This window comes from Convolutriloba macropyga, chromosome 2 (genome assembly GCF_964194025.1).
Source record: "Convolutriloba macropyga chromosome 2, txConMacr16.3, whole genome shotgun sequence".
In the NCBI taxonomy this organism is placed as follows: domain Eukaryota; kingdom Metazoa; phylum Xenacoelomorpha; order Acoela; family Convolutidae; genus Convolutriloba; species Convolutriloba macropyga.
The window spans coordinates 78,758,057-78,775,495 of NC_134469.1; the positions used below are offsets into that span (position 1 = coordinate 78,758,057).

The 17,439-nt window shown below is 40.1% G+C and overlaps 1 protein-coding gene across 1 annotated transcript in view; it reads right to left on the minus strand.

Annotated features, from left to right (window-relative positions):
- LOC142334745 (pleckstrin homology domain-containing family F member 2-like) overlaps positions 1-17,439 on the minus strand; it is a 321,367-nt gene that overhangs the window by 277,343 nt on the left and 26,585 nt on the right. The window lies entirely within an intron of this gene.

The window sequence follows — 17,439 nt, forward strand, 5'->3', positions numbered from 1 at the left end:
CCACTGATAGACCTAAGTTAAGTTTTTTTTAAGTGCTTTAAAATTGCGTGCATTCAAAAGTGACCATGAGAAAATGGGAATTTTTTAGATTTTTTTTCTGATTCTGTTATATAGACTTTCGGCTAGATTGGCGTACTCGATCTTGAGATGCGCCGTGAAGAGGCAAAAGTAGTTTTAATGATGGATGATTACGTAGGCGACTGGGGAGGGGGAAGGAGGGGAAGATGGAAGGGGGAAATAAGGACGGAAGAATGAGAGTGGTATTTTAGTCTCCGATTTGTCTGTACACCTGCTTTGTGGTGACATCAACTAAATACACCGCCATTACTTTTTCTCATTTTTGTACCTATTTCATAACTGTACCGTTTTTGCTCTATATTACCCAGTATTTTCGGAAACTGTCCTGCGCCTACGCTCAATTTGTAGAGGGAACAAAATAGCAGAAAGTTTGTTCATCATTTATCAAAATTTGGAGTTAATTTGCGAAATATCTGTAAAGTTTGCGAAATTTGTAAAAAGAAATGGAACGCTGAGTTTGCAAATTATGAGTTGTTATATAGGAACTTGCTGAGAAAAACATTGCACGTACGCAGTTGGGGAGGGGGGGGGGGTGGCTAAATTTAATGGGGGAAAATTATTTTGAAAACAAGTTGATCTTAATAATCTACGTGTAGTAAACAGCTGTGCGCTGTTTTCTATGCCCACATCTAAAATATGAACTCAAAATGTGAACCCATTTTATGGAAAATGGAATAAAACGTCCGATAGCACCCCAAACCTGTCAAAGTATCAATATTCGGCTTATGGTTCGTTCGACGCTATGCGCGCTCTTGTTCCACCAACCTATCTATCTATTATCTATATCAGTTGCTCTTTTACAATTCTCTGCAGACAGATTTTCAGTCCCGTGGATTAAAATCGACACTTGCTACATAACTTTATATAAATGTACTCATCAATGACGGATTAGAATGACTTGATTTATACTTCCTCTTCATTTTCTTCCCATTTTATTTTTGTAAAGCTAAATAGCTTTTCGATTCTATTTCTTTTTTGGCCTTAATTTAAGAAGAAATAACTCATTTTGATTCATCTCAGAAGACCGCTGAAATGTTTCGTATTACGGTATTACAATTAAATATGAAGTTTAGGATCTATTACCCCCCCCCCCGCCCCTAAGTATCCCCCTATCTCCCGGCACCCCGCACCCATCCCATCATCCTATCGCCGTTTATGACCCGTAATTACAAATTATATATAGTTTTATATTACAAGCTACAGTGCTAGGAAAGGAAAAATATATTTTTCTACCATGCGAGCGGGGGGAGGGGGTGTTAAATTTATATATTGACCAAGGTGGCGTGGAAGATGGGGGGGGGGTTTGGGTTTAGCAAAATAGATTCTCAATTTCTTAACAGTCAAGTGCCATTTACACACATTATAGCTTTTTATGGAATAACCCGTGGAATTTTCGTTCAACTTTTCTAACCCCATCTTGCAATGGGTAATCTGCAAACAGGTAATATGAAGTTAATATTTTTACCCTCACCTTGAAGACACGCCCCCAGTTCAGTCGCTTCTTCTTTTTATGGCACTAATTACCTCTTTTGCGATTTTCAAAACCTCTTTTCAAAATTAGCCGAAAATATTTAAGGCGTGGTCCCAGCCCGGTTTCAATCATAATTTTTGAGCTGCCAAGACTATAAGACTACCCATTACAATTTATATGTAAATAAATTAAAAGTAAAGGTTATATAACTGTCAACTATTGAGGGTCATAATCTAGCCCGGGGGTGGGGGTGGGAAGGGGCATATATATACATAATATGATATATTATCAAGTGCAAAAGCAAAGTTGACCCGGGAAACCAAAAAATCGTACAGTTTTTAGGGCCTGACAGATTCAAAATAGGTTACGTGACTCTGATGACGTCACTGCGAAAATGTGGCATTAATTTAGAAGTGATCTGAGATGTAAGATTTTCGGACTGACTCTAGCAGAGTCACGTAACCTTGATTGAAACACGCAAACTGTATGATTGGAAATATGGCTCTGTAAGTAGAAAAATCTGGGCATTGTAGAATTTTTTTAATATTCAAAAATGTAAATTTAAAGTTATAACCACAACAAAGACGTTTGGTTAAATATTTCCATTTTGGCACTGCAATGAAGTGCATTTTAGAACTTCAACGTTCGAGTTTCAATTCCATTTACGCAACCGATTATGCGGCTGCAAAAGTTATTTTAAAGTTTCTTTTTTCGTTGTGGGCAGATAGGGGCGCCTGTTGAAAGGTCGGGTGCAACTTTATCTTTAGATCGATTGTCTTTTTGAATTCATTTAACGGATCTTTCCCGTTTATGCCCCCCTCCCCCCCCCCCCTCCCCCCAGCACGTTATGTAGTTACAGAGCACGATCTTGATTAGTCACTACAAGTTTTAGAAAGAAAATTAATATGGTGCGCTTCTTGGCCAGATGTTTCGATTGAGCATTTTTAGTAGCTAAAAATAAGTTAACTTGTTTCTTCAGTTTAACTAAAAATACCTCGTGGAATTCTGTGACCCTCACAGGCAAATTTATTAACCACTAGGGAATAATTCATACTTTATTACACTTTCAAAACCAATTCGTCCAGTAATTCTGTTTGCATATGCGTCGGTTACTAGGAAAAGCATCCCACGCATGCATCCCCCCTCCCCCCTCGCATCCCACGTATGCGCCCTTCTTCCCAATGACTTTTTACGTCAGTGACTGGAAGCAGTAGTAATTAATATGGATGGAAGCGGGGAAGTTGACATTGACGTAATATCATAATTGTGATTGATTCTTTTTACTCCCCAAGGATAATCAAAAGTTGCAAATACAGCTGTTTTCGCTCCTTTTGTTTCCCTATTTTCCCAAATAACTGCTTACTTTGCACAATTGATTATTTTCTTATTTGTTTTGTTCCAGCTAGGAAAAAGTGCTATTTGAAATTCCATTGTTACATTTTTACCACTTAAATTGATTTTTACAAAGACCGGCGAGCATTTACTTCACTGCCGTGAAGTTAGCGTCCAAATTTTCCCCATCCCAAAGAAAACGGTAATACAGTCATCATCATCAATTGATATTCTGGTATTTCAATAATTTAACATTTTTCAAAACCCATTCCGACCCCCCCCCCCCCCCCGCCCGCCCGCCCATAAGTTATATAATCTGTATGGGGAAATTGAGGCATTCTTCGTGCAAAAGTCACAGAGATGCCTTAAAAGATGCTATAAAGGCCACAAAAAGTTATAAAAACTAATGTTGACTAATTAGAGCTCCGATTTTGTCTTTCGTGTAGTTCTGTATTCTTCTATGCAAACTTGCTTAAATTTGCATAATAACTTAGCAAAAAATTTTCAGTGTTGCAACAAAACGACAATTTTTTCAATTGATAAGGTTAAATGTTACGCTTGTTAAAAGCATAGTGTTAAATAATATTGAATAACAGGCTTTCATTATAAAAATTTATATTTGCAATGCAAACTGTACTTAAGCTGTACTTTCTAGAAAGAAACTTAGTCCTTTTTGAAAATTATGTCCCTCTTTTTTTGCCAAAAAAGATATGACACCGCCTGCTCATTATGTATGAGAGAGGATTTGAACGTTATCATTTTCGAGTGTAGTTGAAGACATGAGGCCTAAAAATGTCATCGGAAAAACACTGTATTGTAACAAGAATTTGATGGAATTTCATAAAACTAAACTTACTTTTATCATTAGTTGAAATTGATTTATAACACGTAATTCCAAATATTTCGCAAAATCATTGTTAATACTAAAAGGGGAGAATGTTTTAATTCTATTACGGTTTCTATTACGGTTTTTAAAGTTGTCCATATCGCTGGTTTTGCTATTAATTGCGCCCGTTTCAAAAACTCAAAGAACAATTTTATATTAGCTCTTGATACTGACGAATTACACATGTGTACGTGACGTCAATTTCGACTCTTTTCGTTGCAAATTTTTGATTATCTGTAAGGTTGTTTTGTGGTTTATGCTGACTGAATACTAACTGTTCCCACAAAAACTTCAGCTGAATGTTAAAAAAGAATGGAACGTCTAACTTAACTTAAATTAATTTAATCTCACGATGAATTTATTCAAAGTGTTAGCTGTTCAATTCAATGTGAAAAATTAAAAACACTTGAAAAAATAAAATTAATGCTGTTGCTAGAACAAAACATAAACTTTTAAACTTAACAACTTTTTAATCTACTCCTACATCATTGTACATTTATAATAATAAGAGACCTTTGCGTTATATGACCACAAGTAGTTTTTCATACAGGGCGTTTTAGGCAAGAAATTGAAAAATCTTTATATTTTGTTCACAATGCTTCCTCTCATTTTTAATGGTTGCTTGATGAAGTGGAGCAAGATCTTTATGATGGCGACTTTGTGAACATTATTTTTTTGTCCAGTGGATAACAAACAAAATAACAGCCGTCAGAATCCTCTTTTCCCGGTTTGTTTGCAATTTTCCGACAAACTGCTTTCAACCCAATTTTCCTCTCTATAAATATCCAAAGCTAGCAGCTTACTCAAAATTTTTGATGCCTCAACTGATTGAGTTTTTTTCAGTTTTTCAGAGATGTTGAACTGTTTCGAAAACAATCTAAGTCAACGGGACAAATTTTTTGGATCCAATAGAAATGAAGCAAAATGGTGGCATCAAATGTTTGCTGCCTTGATTTTACAAATATCTCTAATCCCAACGATCAGGGGACCCAGTTTTTCTCATAGCTCTATTTTTTTCTGTTAAACATTGCTTTTCCAAAAATATACTTAGAGCAAAAAATGCTACTCAACTTATTGTTATGAAATATGTCAGAGAATAAAAAAAATTTAGGAAATTCATAACCAAAAATTTTGCTATGTTCTTTATATATTACATTAAATTATTGTTCAAGAACTTCATGTGTTAACAAAGCTACCTAAAAGATGGAAAACATTATTTTACCTTTTTTTCTAAAAAGAACGTTAAAATTTTTATTTTGTTTTTCAAAAAGGCCAATATTTTGAAACATAAAATTGTTAGAACTCTCCTATTCTGCCTTGGAAATATTTTTTATCTCATGTGCTCAGTGATGAAATTTTCATTTTAGCTGCTCCGAGAAAAAATAAAGAATTACAATTTTCGAAATTAATGTAAATTATTATATTCCCATTTGTTTTCTCGCGGCATATAAATAACATTTTGCCCTATCCGGGCTACAGACAACAAAGTTTGGCATTAAATTTGTTTAAATTGATGTTTTTCAAAACTTTACATCGTTATTTTAATATTTTCGTTTCGAAAAGAAATACCAGCAATTCTTTATAGTAGTGTCAAATGTCGTCTTCTGAATTTCTAACTAGGCCAACAGTGAGGGGGATCTGTCGCCCAGAAGATCGAACAAATTTAATTAAAAAACCAACGCCGAAGGTTTAAAAGAAAATGATGAAGCAAGCGCTACCTTGTCTCTTTTCTGAGTCTTTCCCCTCGTCCACTCTTGCAGGCTGTTAAAAGTGCTTTGTCCCAAAAGACGTTAAATTGAATAGAGAACACCAGCACAAAAGTAGAATCCACAGTAAATAGATGCAACTCTCAATCAATTAACAACTTGAGACAAATTCAATTGCAAAATCTTCTATAAATTCAAAATTTTATCGTGATTCACTCGAAATATAATTAACCAAGTTGCTCGCAGTTTTCTAACTGGTCTTGCAACTTTACTGACTGCTTTAAGTTTAGTCCCACTAAACCAACTGCTCACTAGCTCAGTTTTTTCTCTCTCTCTCTCTCTACTTATACACGATAAGCTGATTGCAACTTTTTCTATTTGACTAACTTTATCTTATCTTAATTAAATACACTTTTAGAACTTAAGTAAACACCGTAAGTCATTTTGACTGATTGATACATCCGCAGGAGGGGTTCTCCTTACTAAACAAACAGATTAACGTCAAAGTCCGCGGTCCTTATCGCTCTTATTTGCGCACACAAATTTGGCGCCAAGTCAATTTCGTCGCTTTTGTTATCCAAAGACTATTGGTCTCCATGAGTAAATATACCGCTAATTCATGCTCACTAAAGCTAAAATAATGGCTTGGTATGCTTTTCCCAGCATTCCGTGCAATTCCCTATACAAAAATTAGTCAGAAACCAAAATTTCCCAAAAACCCAAAAATTTGACCTCTAGAGGTCAATTAGAGGTCAATAGTCAAGGATCAAGGGTCACTTTGGTAAAAATAACTATTGGCGCGGAAAGTCCTACCATAGTTACATCTACCCACCAATTTTTATCATCTAACTCTTAATAGAACACGAGCAATGACCGCGCACACTTTTCATCGACCTCCCGGATGACCCCAAATTTCGAAACTTAATAACTTGCGAAGTAAAGGTCAAAACGTCTTCGGGTAAAGTTTTCTAGTAACTATAGGGTGCCACCAACTTGCCTGCCAAGTTTCATGACCAACGGATCAGCCGTTGCGAGTCGTTTGCAATTTAAAAATTTTTAACGAGTCGTGGGTGCCGAAACCCGAAAAATCCGAGTTCGTCAAAATTGACCGGGGTGGTTATTTTTTGTCACTAACTGTCTCAGGTTGTCATATTAATACCATTTCAAAGTCATTCGGCCGCTCAAAAAGGCCAATTTCCGGTTTTCGGCACTCGGGTCGTCCCGAAGCACCGACTTCCGGTCGGAATTTGGGAATGAAAATATCACCAATCGAAAGCCCTTGAAAAGTTACGCTAACCCTCCAAAAATCATAGGGTTACTAATAATACTCCACGAGCAATTCAAATTTTACGTTCCGCAGCACGGGCGTGCGCTAGTTCCGTGCAGGTTGGTGTGGGTTCAAATCCGACCTCAAAATCGGATTCCCCATACCCAAATTAGTCTACCCCCCAAACTTCAGGTCAATCCGACTTCAACTTTTAGAGAAATTACTATTTCAATTTCAATGTTAACTATTTTTAGTGAAAACTGCCTATTCTTATTTCAAAATGCTAATAAGTTTCTCCCACAACTTCCTAAACCCTTCCCATGATCATGTGCTACATTACTCTAGACCTAATACCCATTGCAACCCTTAGTTACTCTTATATCATACCCGAACAGTCATTTTTCGCTCAAAATTTCGAAAACCTTCAAATCACACCACTTCCGGTGTTAATAGCTCGGAGTTGGGTGGTCGGATTGGCCCGAAGGGTATACCAGCCTGAGAGGACCATTGGGTGTACATGCCATTAAAATTTGGTAAACGTCCGCTTAATATAACCTCCATGGGGGGGGGGCGGGAAACATCGGCTTGGTGGTATTTTCATAAAGTGAATAAGTGAGCATTTTATTTGCTTTAAACAAACATTTTCGCAACCAAGCTTCAGTCTTCAGATTATCGTCCTTACTACAAGTTCTTAAATCTATCCTCTATCAAAATGGACAGTCGTACATACTTCGAGATTATCCTGTACTTGCGTTCAGGGGTTTAGCCCAGGAATTGTCATTGGGTCGAGAAAAACAGCATTCGCCGCCGAAGCCGAAAATTTTATACAAAAAATGGTCATTTATACTTGGTTGGGTCCGATATTCAGGTACTACATCGTTCAAATGCTCGTACGAAGATATCTCAGATGCACAGTTCTAATGGCCACCTCCCCAGATACAAATTAATGCCGTTAGTTAGTCAAAAATTTAGTGTTATGCATCTTAAAGTATGGTGCGAAACGGTTATACGCGATTGTTCTACTTGCAATGATAATGCCATCTATCGCCACACTAGAGGACAGATGAATTTTATTTCACAGGAAGTCCTCGACCGAGTATGTCGCGAGATGGGTCTAGAGAAGAAGAGAAGATACTGTTATGAATTGTTTAAAAGGTAAGAAAATCATTTTTTCGTACATTAATTTCATATATTACGACGTCCAATTCTTTTCAGTTGCCCTGAATTCGACACCTCGCAATACGAGCCTATTGCATTAGACGTTGCTCATCCTAAATACAATTGTGTTAGTGCCTGTCTGTCGACCATTATTACGGGAAACCGCACGCAGGCGGGTAAATTTGAAAAATTATTTGTCAAACTACGCACTGGGTCCGATAAGCACCTTTACGACAGACCCGGCAAAGTAATTCTATCTAGAGGGATCGAAGACGTCGAATTTATCAATACAACAGACCTCAGACTATTTGCTCGACGCTTCCGTATTAATATTTATGTATATTATAACTCTGGCTACGATGAACAACCTTACTATCTCAGTCTAACTGGGACTCACAAGGGATTAATTCGAGGCGGAATATTTCTTAAATTCCAATTAGTGGAGGGTACACCGCATTGTATAATAATATACCGTTGCGACAAGAAACAAAGTCATGAAAGGTAAGTTAATACTTATTATATATACAACTTATTTATTTAAGTCCAGTTTTGTTTCCTATTTTCAACTCTTCCTCATCTTTTTCTTCTTGTTCAAGCATCAACCGTACTGAAGAGGCCATCTCGGGGTCCTTTTTCTCCAATTCGGCCAGGTCAATCCCCCCCGTTGCCGCCATGCGCTGATTGACTTTCTTTACCTTCTTTTTCTTCTGTAGTTTAATATTTTTTATTTGTTTCTTCTCCTTATCTTTTAGGCCCCCACCAGTTGCCGCCATGCCCACAGATGTTCCCGGCTCAAAAAGTGAGGCTGGGGGAGAAGGAGGTGGCGCGGATTCAGTTTCAGGGGACGTTTGACCCCCATTTCCCCTGTATGGAGAAAGTTTCATCCCTTTTAGGACTTTCTTTGTATTTTTAGTTCTTGCCATTTTAACTCCCGAACTATGCTATTTTGTTTATGTATACACCTCAGTTTAATCAGGTCTCCTATTTGTCTCGTCAATCTGTTTTGACAGTCTTTTATTACCAAACCTCAACCAATTTGTTATGCCTTTATCCGGTTTGTAACTTTGCTTACTTGTATGCATATTTGTTTTAATGCGAATTTGGGGCACCATGTGTTTGCTTTCAAGAGAGTACTTAAATTTGTTCAATTTAGCTCTGGTGTTATTATCTTAATTAGATTGTCCCAATTGCGAGCTTTCTAAAGAGCCTACATACACACACTTTCGCCGCTTATAACTAACTATACTCAATTTCATGTTCGCTACACTCCCCCCCCTCTATTCTCATCATACTCCCGAATGATGGCAAAACCTGCAAGTTAAAACAAATTATTAATACAGAAAAACTGCAAATAAATTTTCTGACAATAAAAAAAATTTTAAAGCAGTACTTAGTCTTCGTCGCTCGATGACAATCCCAGTTCTTGTACTCTTACTTCCCTTCGCTCCAACAGGGACAATTCCTCAAGCAGCGATCTTTCGCGCGCTCTGCATCGCTCCAACGCTCGCTCGATCTTGCGCTTGTATGCAATGTGCGCGTTCCTAAATGTGTTCGCACCTCGAGTGTTGCGTCTTCTCCCAACGCAGTACGCCACTCGTTGTCCGGTGGTTCTACTGGTCCAAGGGGGAATTTGCCTTTGGCCCCATCTAGGTACCCATCCCCTCACCGCAGCGGATCCTTCCCCCGATGTTTCAGTATGCCTTGCATTTGTGGTGTTTAGGTTCTGTTGATCCCCTTGATCTAGATCATTAGCCGACTCATCTCGTTCTCTTACTTCAATTCTGCTCGCAGTGTTTACTTCACCCTCGCTGTCACTCCACGGTCGTGGGCTGCTCATGGTTTGCTGTTTTTGTCTTAGTGAATTCTCTCCAACTAGTGCGGATGCTCTTATCTTAACTCTTTGACAAATTCTCTTGTTTCTCAGTTTGTTTACTCAAGGTAAATATGGATGTTTAATTTGTGATAAGATAACTTCACTCATTCTTGCCCATTGTTTAAACATCTCATTAATCACGCCATCTGTCAAGTAAGCCGTATTCTATATTTGCTCAAGATAACTATTATTTCAATCAGGACGTCTATTCGTTGCCTAACCATAAATCAGCTCAATCATCAAACCTTTCAGCAGTCATCTAGCAGAAACCCAAAATGTAAGGAAATTTTAACAATCTTCTTTTCTTTTATACCGTAATTTGTGTGGTGATCCAAATCTTGCTTTTTTTTATAACTCACGCTCATTGTTTATTTCAGGGACGCCTTCAACAACAGGACTCTGGCTTTCATCCTTCCTCATGGAGTAACCAGCAAACCATTTGATTTCCTTCCAGCTATGGATATTGATTGTATTCTGGTTCAGGTGGTTTCCAAAAGCCCTGTGCCAACTAATCCAGAAGAATTCTATCTATTAGACGTTTCGGTTATCCTCCAAGGCCAGGACACCAAACTACCGCTTGGGAATTCATCAGCCGCCTTTCAACGACTCAAACTGGCTCTAAAGAATGAGGCTGAGGTGCACGAGGACGGGTCTATCTTGCACCAGGTTCTCAATTGGTTAGAGAAACCTAAGCTCGCGTGTTAGCTTCGCAGACTTTCAGAAACCTTTGACTGGACTCTATATATTTTTTTTTATACATAGTATTGTTTCTTATCAGACTTTCACTTGACTTAGCAATCTTCTACTGTAGCCCCTTATGTCTTCTTATTAATTTACCTTAATACCTGTTTTGTTTCTCAATCGATGGGGTTTTTTTTTAGTGAATCACGTTAATAATTATCTAGATTATAAGACAGGGTAAGATCTAGCATTAGGGTATAAGTTTGAAAATTAAACTGCGCGGCAAATACAGACTAAACCACAATAAAACCAAAAGCAAAACTGAGGGTCCATAAAGTCAAAACACTTAAAATCCCAGTAATACACTGTTAAACGAAATTTAAAAATTCCCTCAGTTTCACTGTTGAATCGGACATCATAAGGTAAGAAGAGATTCTGAATAGCACATCCGTTTTGTTTAAAATATAAAAATGATTTGACATATTAGGTCATCCGATTAGCGCCAGGAATCTTTACTAAAATTAGAAAAAGGAAGGTCTGTACTCACGCGAGTCCTTTCTGCAAAAGAAGGAAAAAAAAATTAGTGTTCAGGGCCAGCGTGCTCTCTCCGCAACCAATCCACGTCACTTCCTACCGAAGTCCTTCTGCAACAAATCACGTCCTGGTGAGGCCTTAGAGGGTCTCGGCATTGTCCTTTCTCCCTGCGAGCTGACTAATAACTTGGCTGGTTCAGGCTCGTACTGCGGTAGGTCGGCGTCCTCAGGAAGCAATTCACGATTATGAATCCAACTCTGTCGCCTGCCTTCCATGTCGTCCAAAATCATCCTGGTTGAGCTATGGGACGGCGAACCGATTACCACCTCATCATTGCTGATGCGATCGATACTACCTCTTTTGTGTCTACGGTGGTAGCGCACAGGGGGAACCATAGTTCGTCTCAAATGTCCAAAAAACGATTCGTCGTGCAGTCTCTCCTGACAAGGGCACAATTTGAGTTCCTGCAATTTTTTCCAAATCAGCCAAAGTATAACGAGCAGAATTGTTATAGCTACCAGACCAAGAAGGGTACGCAAGGGTGAACTGTGGTACGCCTTCCAATGGAACGGCGTATGTTTGTCCAGAATGTGTTCCGCAAAAGGCCTGGCAATCAATTCCAATTCCCCTTGGTCAACTGTGCCCTCTGTTAAGTCTACCAAATTTAGTCTAAAAGACTCTATCATCTCCTCATGGGCAGCGTTTACAAAAGTTTCCGGCATTTTGACTCCTATTTTCTCGTTTTCCACCGTTCTCAAAACTTCAAACAATGACTGCAGTAGCGGATGCTGTTCAACAATAACAACTTTGCTTGAATTATGCTGACAAGTTCTGGAATCCGGGTATAGAACGATCGTTCCCGTGGGGTTTTCGACCCTTCCATGGCAACTGGGTCTAATCAGACAACTCTTGCATCCAGGTATCTGTTCGCCTTGTGATTGGTCTTTCACTCTAGTATAATTGATGAATTTGAAATCATCGTTGCTGGACGTGATTAGGTAAGTCGAGTCATCCAGGTATTCCGCTGCTGCTTCGTCGGGTAGAATTTCAACTTCATGAGGACAAAGTCTCAAAGCAGAGGTTGGTAAGTTGAAAAATAGGCTCGAAAGACATGTTGCCAAGGAGCTTCTTGCCATTGGGAAAGGTTTCATGCAGAGCAGCAACCTGGAACTCCCCCTACAGTGTGAGTTCATCTTTCCTTCGGTAACTTCCGCAAAATTATTATTATATTCCGAAACCAACAAATAATTTTTATTAAATCTGTACTTGGTTGCCGTCGACCCATTAGCTATTGGCTGCGGAATAGGTACTGCGCGGTAAACACGATGAAAACCATTCGTATGATGAACCGGAATGTTGAGCAGAATATTCAAACTATTGTGTGTAACTATTGTCGATTCCACAAGTTCAAACCCATAATACGTCATAAGATCATGTCGGGGAATTGCCTCTTTCTGGGTGTCCAGTTGAAGACCATCTAAGACCTGCAACAGAACTTCCGGTGGAATCAATGTAGCAGGAATGTGTCCCTGAGCCAGAGAGCCCAATGCATCGTCCAGCACGTAGCCAAAACTGTGCAAAGCAACTTTGTAGGCAATTAACTCCAATCTTATAGCAGTCATATGATCGCTGAAATTTCGAACTCCTGTTGTGAAGGCAATGCTCTTTTTAAAAGTTGATGCCCACTCATGACTTTTTTCGCACTGTCCCGATTTGTGGTCACCATAAGCTCCATAAGATACAGCTTTTGCTAGTTGCGAAACCGCAACCCTAATAGTGTGAAAATTCGCATTTGCATCTTTGGATATCAGCCGTAATTGGCCCTGGGTCTTGTTAAGAGAGTGGCCTAGCAAGTGAATCTTTTCTCCTGATTCCAACGTAACTGTTCGAATAGCTCCATCCAAGAATTCTGATTCTTTGCCCAAACGGTCAATGTCCTTGCTGCTTCCACAGAAACCAAAGAAAGACATATAGTGACAGAAACCTTCTTTAAGTACTGGAGCAAGTACAATTGAGGAAACTACTGAGACGGCCGCAATCCCGGCAAAAATTGCTCCAGCACCGCGACGTTCGCGACCGTGACGGGGATTAGTCGTTCCATTAACAAACGTCCCTATGCGGTCCTTAATGTCCCTCCAAACCTTTTCAATCTCCTGAACTTCATATTCCACGCCTTTGATTGTCACATATGTACTGTTCAGCAATCGGTCAAGTGTTTCTTGATCACCACATATGGTTCCATCATAGCCTCTCCACTTTATTGCCAAATTCAACTGGAATTCCTGATAAGCCAAGTCTAAGTGAGTCAGATTTATTGCCGGTAGTCCGGGAATTGGTACGGTTACCCACGTCGCTTCGAGTCCACTTGAAATTATCACTGGCGTTTCAGGAATGAAGACCGCTCCAGCCGTGTTTCTTTCGATCTCTGATCGCACTATTTCCGCCAGAATGAGCAACGCAATGGCCCTCCACACAACCACCCCTCCCATTATGAAGGATTGTATCTAAATAAATGTCAATATTATTTTTACTACGAAATACCACAATAAACCTTATTCATTAATCGAGATCAATAATTTTGCCCATTATACTAAAAGTAATTAATTTTTTTTTGATTGATTTTATTTTTGCAGGGAGGGGTAACAAAAAAAATTTAAAACCTATCAAAAAGTATCAAAATAAAACGTCTATTCGTCAATCCCGAGTCGGATCACGGGCTTAATATCTCGCCGAGGCCGCCTGCGCGCCAAAGGTGTCTCCTCTAGCATTTCAGGCGTTTCATTAGCTCGGATCACCGGTTGTTCCTCCACGTCAAGTTCGTTGTCGTTTCTATCAAATGTTGAACTTTCCTCGTTGCTCTGGTTGGCTTTTGTTAGAACACTAGCTCGGCCAATGTTTGTATCAGCTAAAACGTCTACAATCTCCGCCACATTGCACGGGTTAGAGCCTTGTTCGGCTTCAATTAGCGGGACGGAGGGCTCGTTTGATCTCGCATCACGTGATCGGACATGTGCCGCAGCAATATTACGTCTGCGTTGTTGCCTCTCATGGAGCGTGCTTTCGGTATTCCTCATGACCTCCACATCATCATCATCTTCTTCCACTTGATCATCCGGGAATTGATTAAAGAAATCCTGCGAACGAAAAGGTGTAGGTCGCTTGTTCCTGCCACTTGCGTCAACTCTTCGCTCCTCATTATATGGTTTCAGCAAATTGAAATGAACTATCCTCGTTTTTCTCGGTCTTCCTTCTTTGTAAATCATGTAGTTGACTTCTGAAGTTCTTTCCTGGATAATGTAAGGGCCTTCGTAGGGAACAAAGAACTTTTTTGATTTGGCCTTTTGCTTCGAGTAAAGCCAAACTTTTGCACCAATTTCGTAAGGTTCGCCATAAACCTTTTTGAAGTAAAGGTCCTTCTGTCTCTGCTGGTTTACTCCTAATTGCTCCCTGGCGTTAGCATGAGCTTCACGAAACTGTGCCTCAAGCCACTCGATAAATTCTCCTTGGCTGCGCTCTTCATCATGGGGTTTTGGATAAAACAAATCAATTGGATACTGACACTCCTGTCCAAACACTAGACTGAACGGCGTGGCTTGTGTGGTCCTATGAATGGTTGTGTTGTAAACGAAATCTACATAGGGTAACATCTCGTCCCAGGTCCAAGGATTATCTGCGCAATACTTGGATATGACATCCGCCAAAATTCTATTGTGCCTTTCAACTTGGCCGTTTCCCTGAGGGTGATACGGAGACGTACGTGTTTTGTCAATCTTCAGTAGTTTGCACATGTCGAGGATTAACTGACTACCAAAGTTCTTTCCTTGATCTGTGTGCAAAACATCTGGTACTCCGAATTTTAAGACCCACTTCTCAACAATTGCTCGGGCGACATCTTCCGATTCTGTACCTACGAGAGGTGTGCTCACAACGAACTTTGTAAACATATCAGTTATCACTAGAATATGTTTTGCTTTCGAAGTTTTGGCCATTGTTACTGGTCCCAAAATATCGGCCGCTACCCTATGAAATCGAATTCCAACTTTGAATGGCTGGAGGCCGGCAACACGTTTCCGGCCCGCGGTTGTCCTTGCAGCGCAGGGAAGACACCACAATAACCGTTTCTCTATATCCAATCTCATTGACGGCCACCAGAACCTTTGTCTCACCCGGTTGAGTGTTTTTTCGAACGCAAAATGACCTCCACTAACGGGAGAGTCATGTAGTTGTTCTAATATCTCTTTACGGCCACTTGCTGGAACAATCAGTTGTAGGACTGGCTCCTCCGAGGAACCACTCTCGTTCTTAAACCACTTACGATATAGTATTCCATTCTTAATTGACAGTTCATTCCATCTTCCCCATAGTGCCATTACCTCTCGCCCGTATTGGGCAGCTTCATCTTTGGTTATCAGGTTTGTTCCAAAGTTTAGACAGTTTTTGTTCTCATCTACAGTTGCCCAAAAGAGAATGCGGCTGATCGCCTCATCTTGTTCTTGCATCGACCTCACGTCCGATTCACCACGAGTCCAAGTTATCGAAACTTGTTCTTCATCGTTTTCTAGCAGTTGGTCATCTTCTAGATCCGCTGTTTCGTCAGACTGACCCTGAACTGTAAGCCGTAGATGATCAGTGGCCTTGGAAATTGCTGTGTCTATATCCACAGCCTCGGGACAATTTCCGGTCATCTCTTCTCTTTCTCCGGGTTCCCACTCAGGACTCTCCTCTGTTCGTCTTGTGAGTCCGTCTGCGTTGGCATGTTTCGATCCAGCTCGATGGACTACTTGGAAATTATACTCCTGTAAGAACTGACACATTCGGAACGTCATTCCTGTAGCATCATCGTCATTGTCCTGCCTGAAGAGCCATCGAAGGCTAGCATGATCGGTTCGAATGATGAACGGTAGTCCCCATATGTAGTTCTTATACCATTTCAACGCCTGTATCACTGCAAGTGCCTCGCGTTTGGTTGTGGAGTACATCATTTCTGTTTTTGTGAGGACCCTACTTGAGTAGACAATTGGCCGTTCCACACCATCGACAACATTAGAAATCACTGCTCCTAAGCTTACTTTGCTGGCATCTGTATCAATGATGAAGGGGCAATCAAAACGAGGAAACTGCATTACTGGCGCGGTAGCAAGTTCAACTCGAAGTCTATCAAATGATAATTGGCAGTCGGAATTCCACTCGAAACGAGCATCTTTCTTTGTGAGATCCGTGAGTGGCCTCGCAATCTGGGCAAAATCTCTCACAAAGCGTCGATAGTAATTGCAGAAGCCAACGAAAGACCGAATCTGTTTCACCGTCTTTGGTACTGGCCAATGCTTTACCGCCGAAACTTTATCGGGGTCCGGTTTTGCTCCTCCGTTGCCAATAATATGACTAAGATATACTACTTCTCGTTGAAATAATTTACACTTCTTGGGCTTCAACTTCAAGTTCAGCGCTCGCAGTGTTTGAAAAATAGTTCGCAAATGTTCCAAGTGATCAACTTTATTAGTACTGTAAGCCAGGACGTCGTCTAGGAAAATGAGAATAAATTTGTAGAGGTAGTCTCGAAAAACCTCATTCATCAATCGTTGGAACGTACCAGGTGCATTTGACAATCCAAAAGGCATTCGAATGTATTCATAAAGACCTCCATCCGGTGTCACAAAAGCTGTTTTGTGACAATGCTCCGGGGCCACAGGAATCTGCCAATATCCACTTGCCAAGTCCATTGACGAAAACACTTTTGCTTCCTTCAGTGCATCGAACGACTGGTCGATCTTAGGAATTGGGAAAGCATCTTTGATTGTTACGTCATTTAATTTTCTGTAGTCAATGCAAGCCCGCAAACTTCCGTCCTTCTTCTTTACAAGCACTACTGGAAAACTATAAGGGCTTTGGGACGGCCGAATAATCCCTTGGTCCAACATTGCATTAACTTCTTCCCTGATAATCTCTACTTTAGGTAAGCCCGCTCTTCTGGGAGGAATTTTTATTGGAGGGCTGTCACCAGTCTCAATCCTGTGTTCCACAACATTGGTGCAGCCTAACTCGTCATTGGTCAAAGCAAAAACATCACGGAATTCCCCCACTAAGGCTCTCAAATCATTCAAGTCATTGCCTGTCACACCAGGTGCCGATAATTCAAGAATTTTTTTGACGTCGTCTTCAAGTTGAGACGTCGGTTTCAAATCATCCTTTAAATGAGCATCAATATGTGTTTCAGCAGTCTTGGCAATGCGATCAAATCGGTTTGGGTCAATTTTTGAGCCATTAGAAGCTTCTTTAGCATGCACAGTCATTTGACGGTCATGAGGAACTGCCTCAATAAAAGTTGCCAAACTTTTCGGTCCTTCAATTCGTATTGGCACTGTTGATCCCTCTTTCTGACCTGTCCAAAGCTGATCAGTATCCAAGTCGATAATGCAACGGTGACCCTTTAAAGTCTCAAGACCCAGAATCATG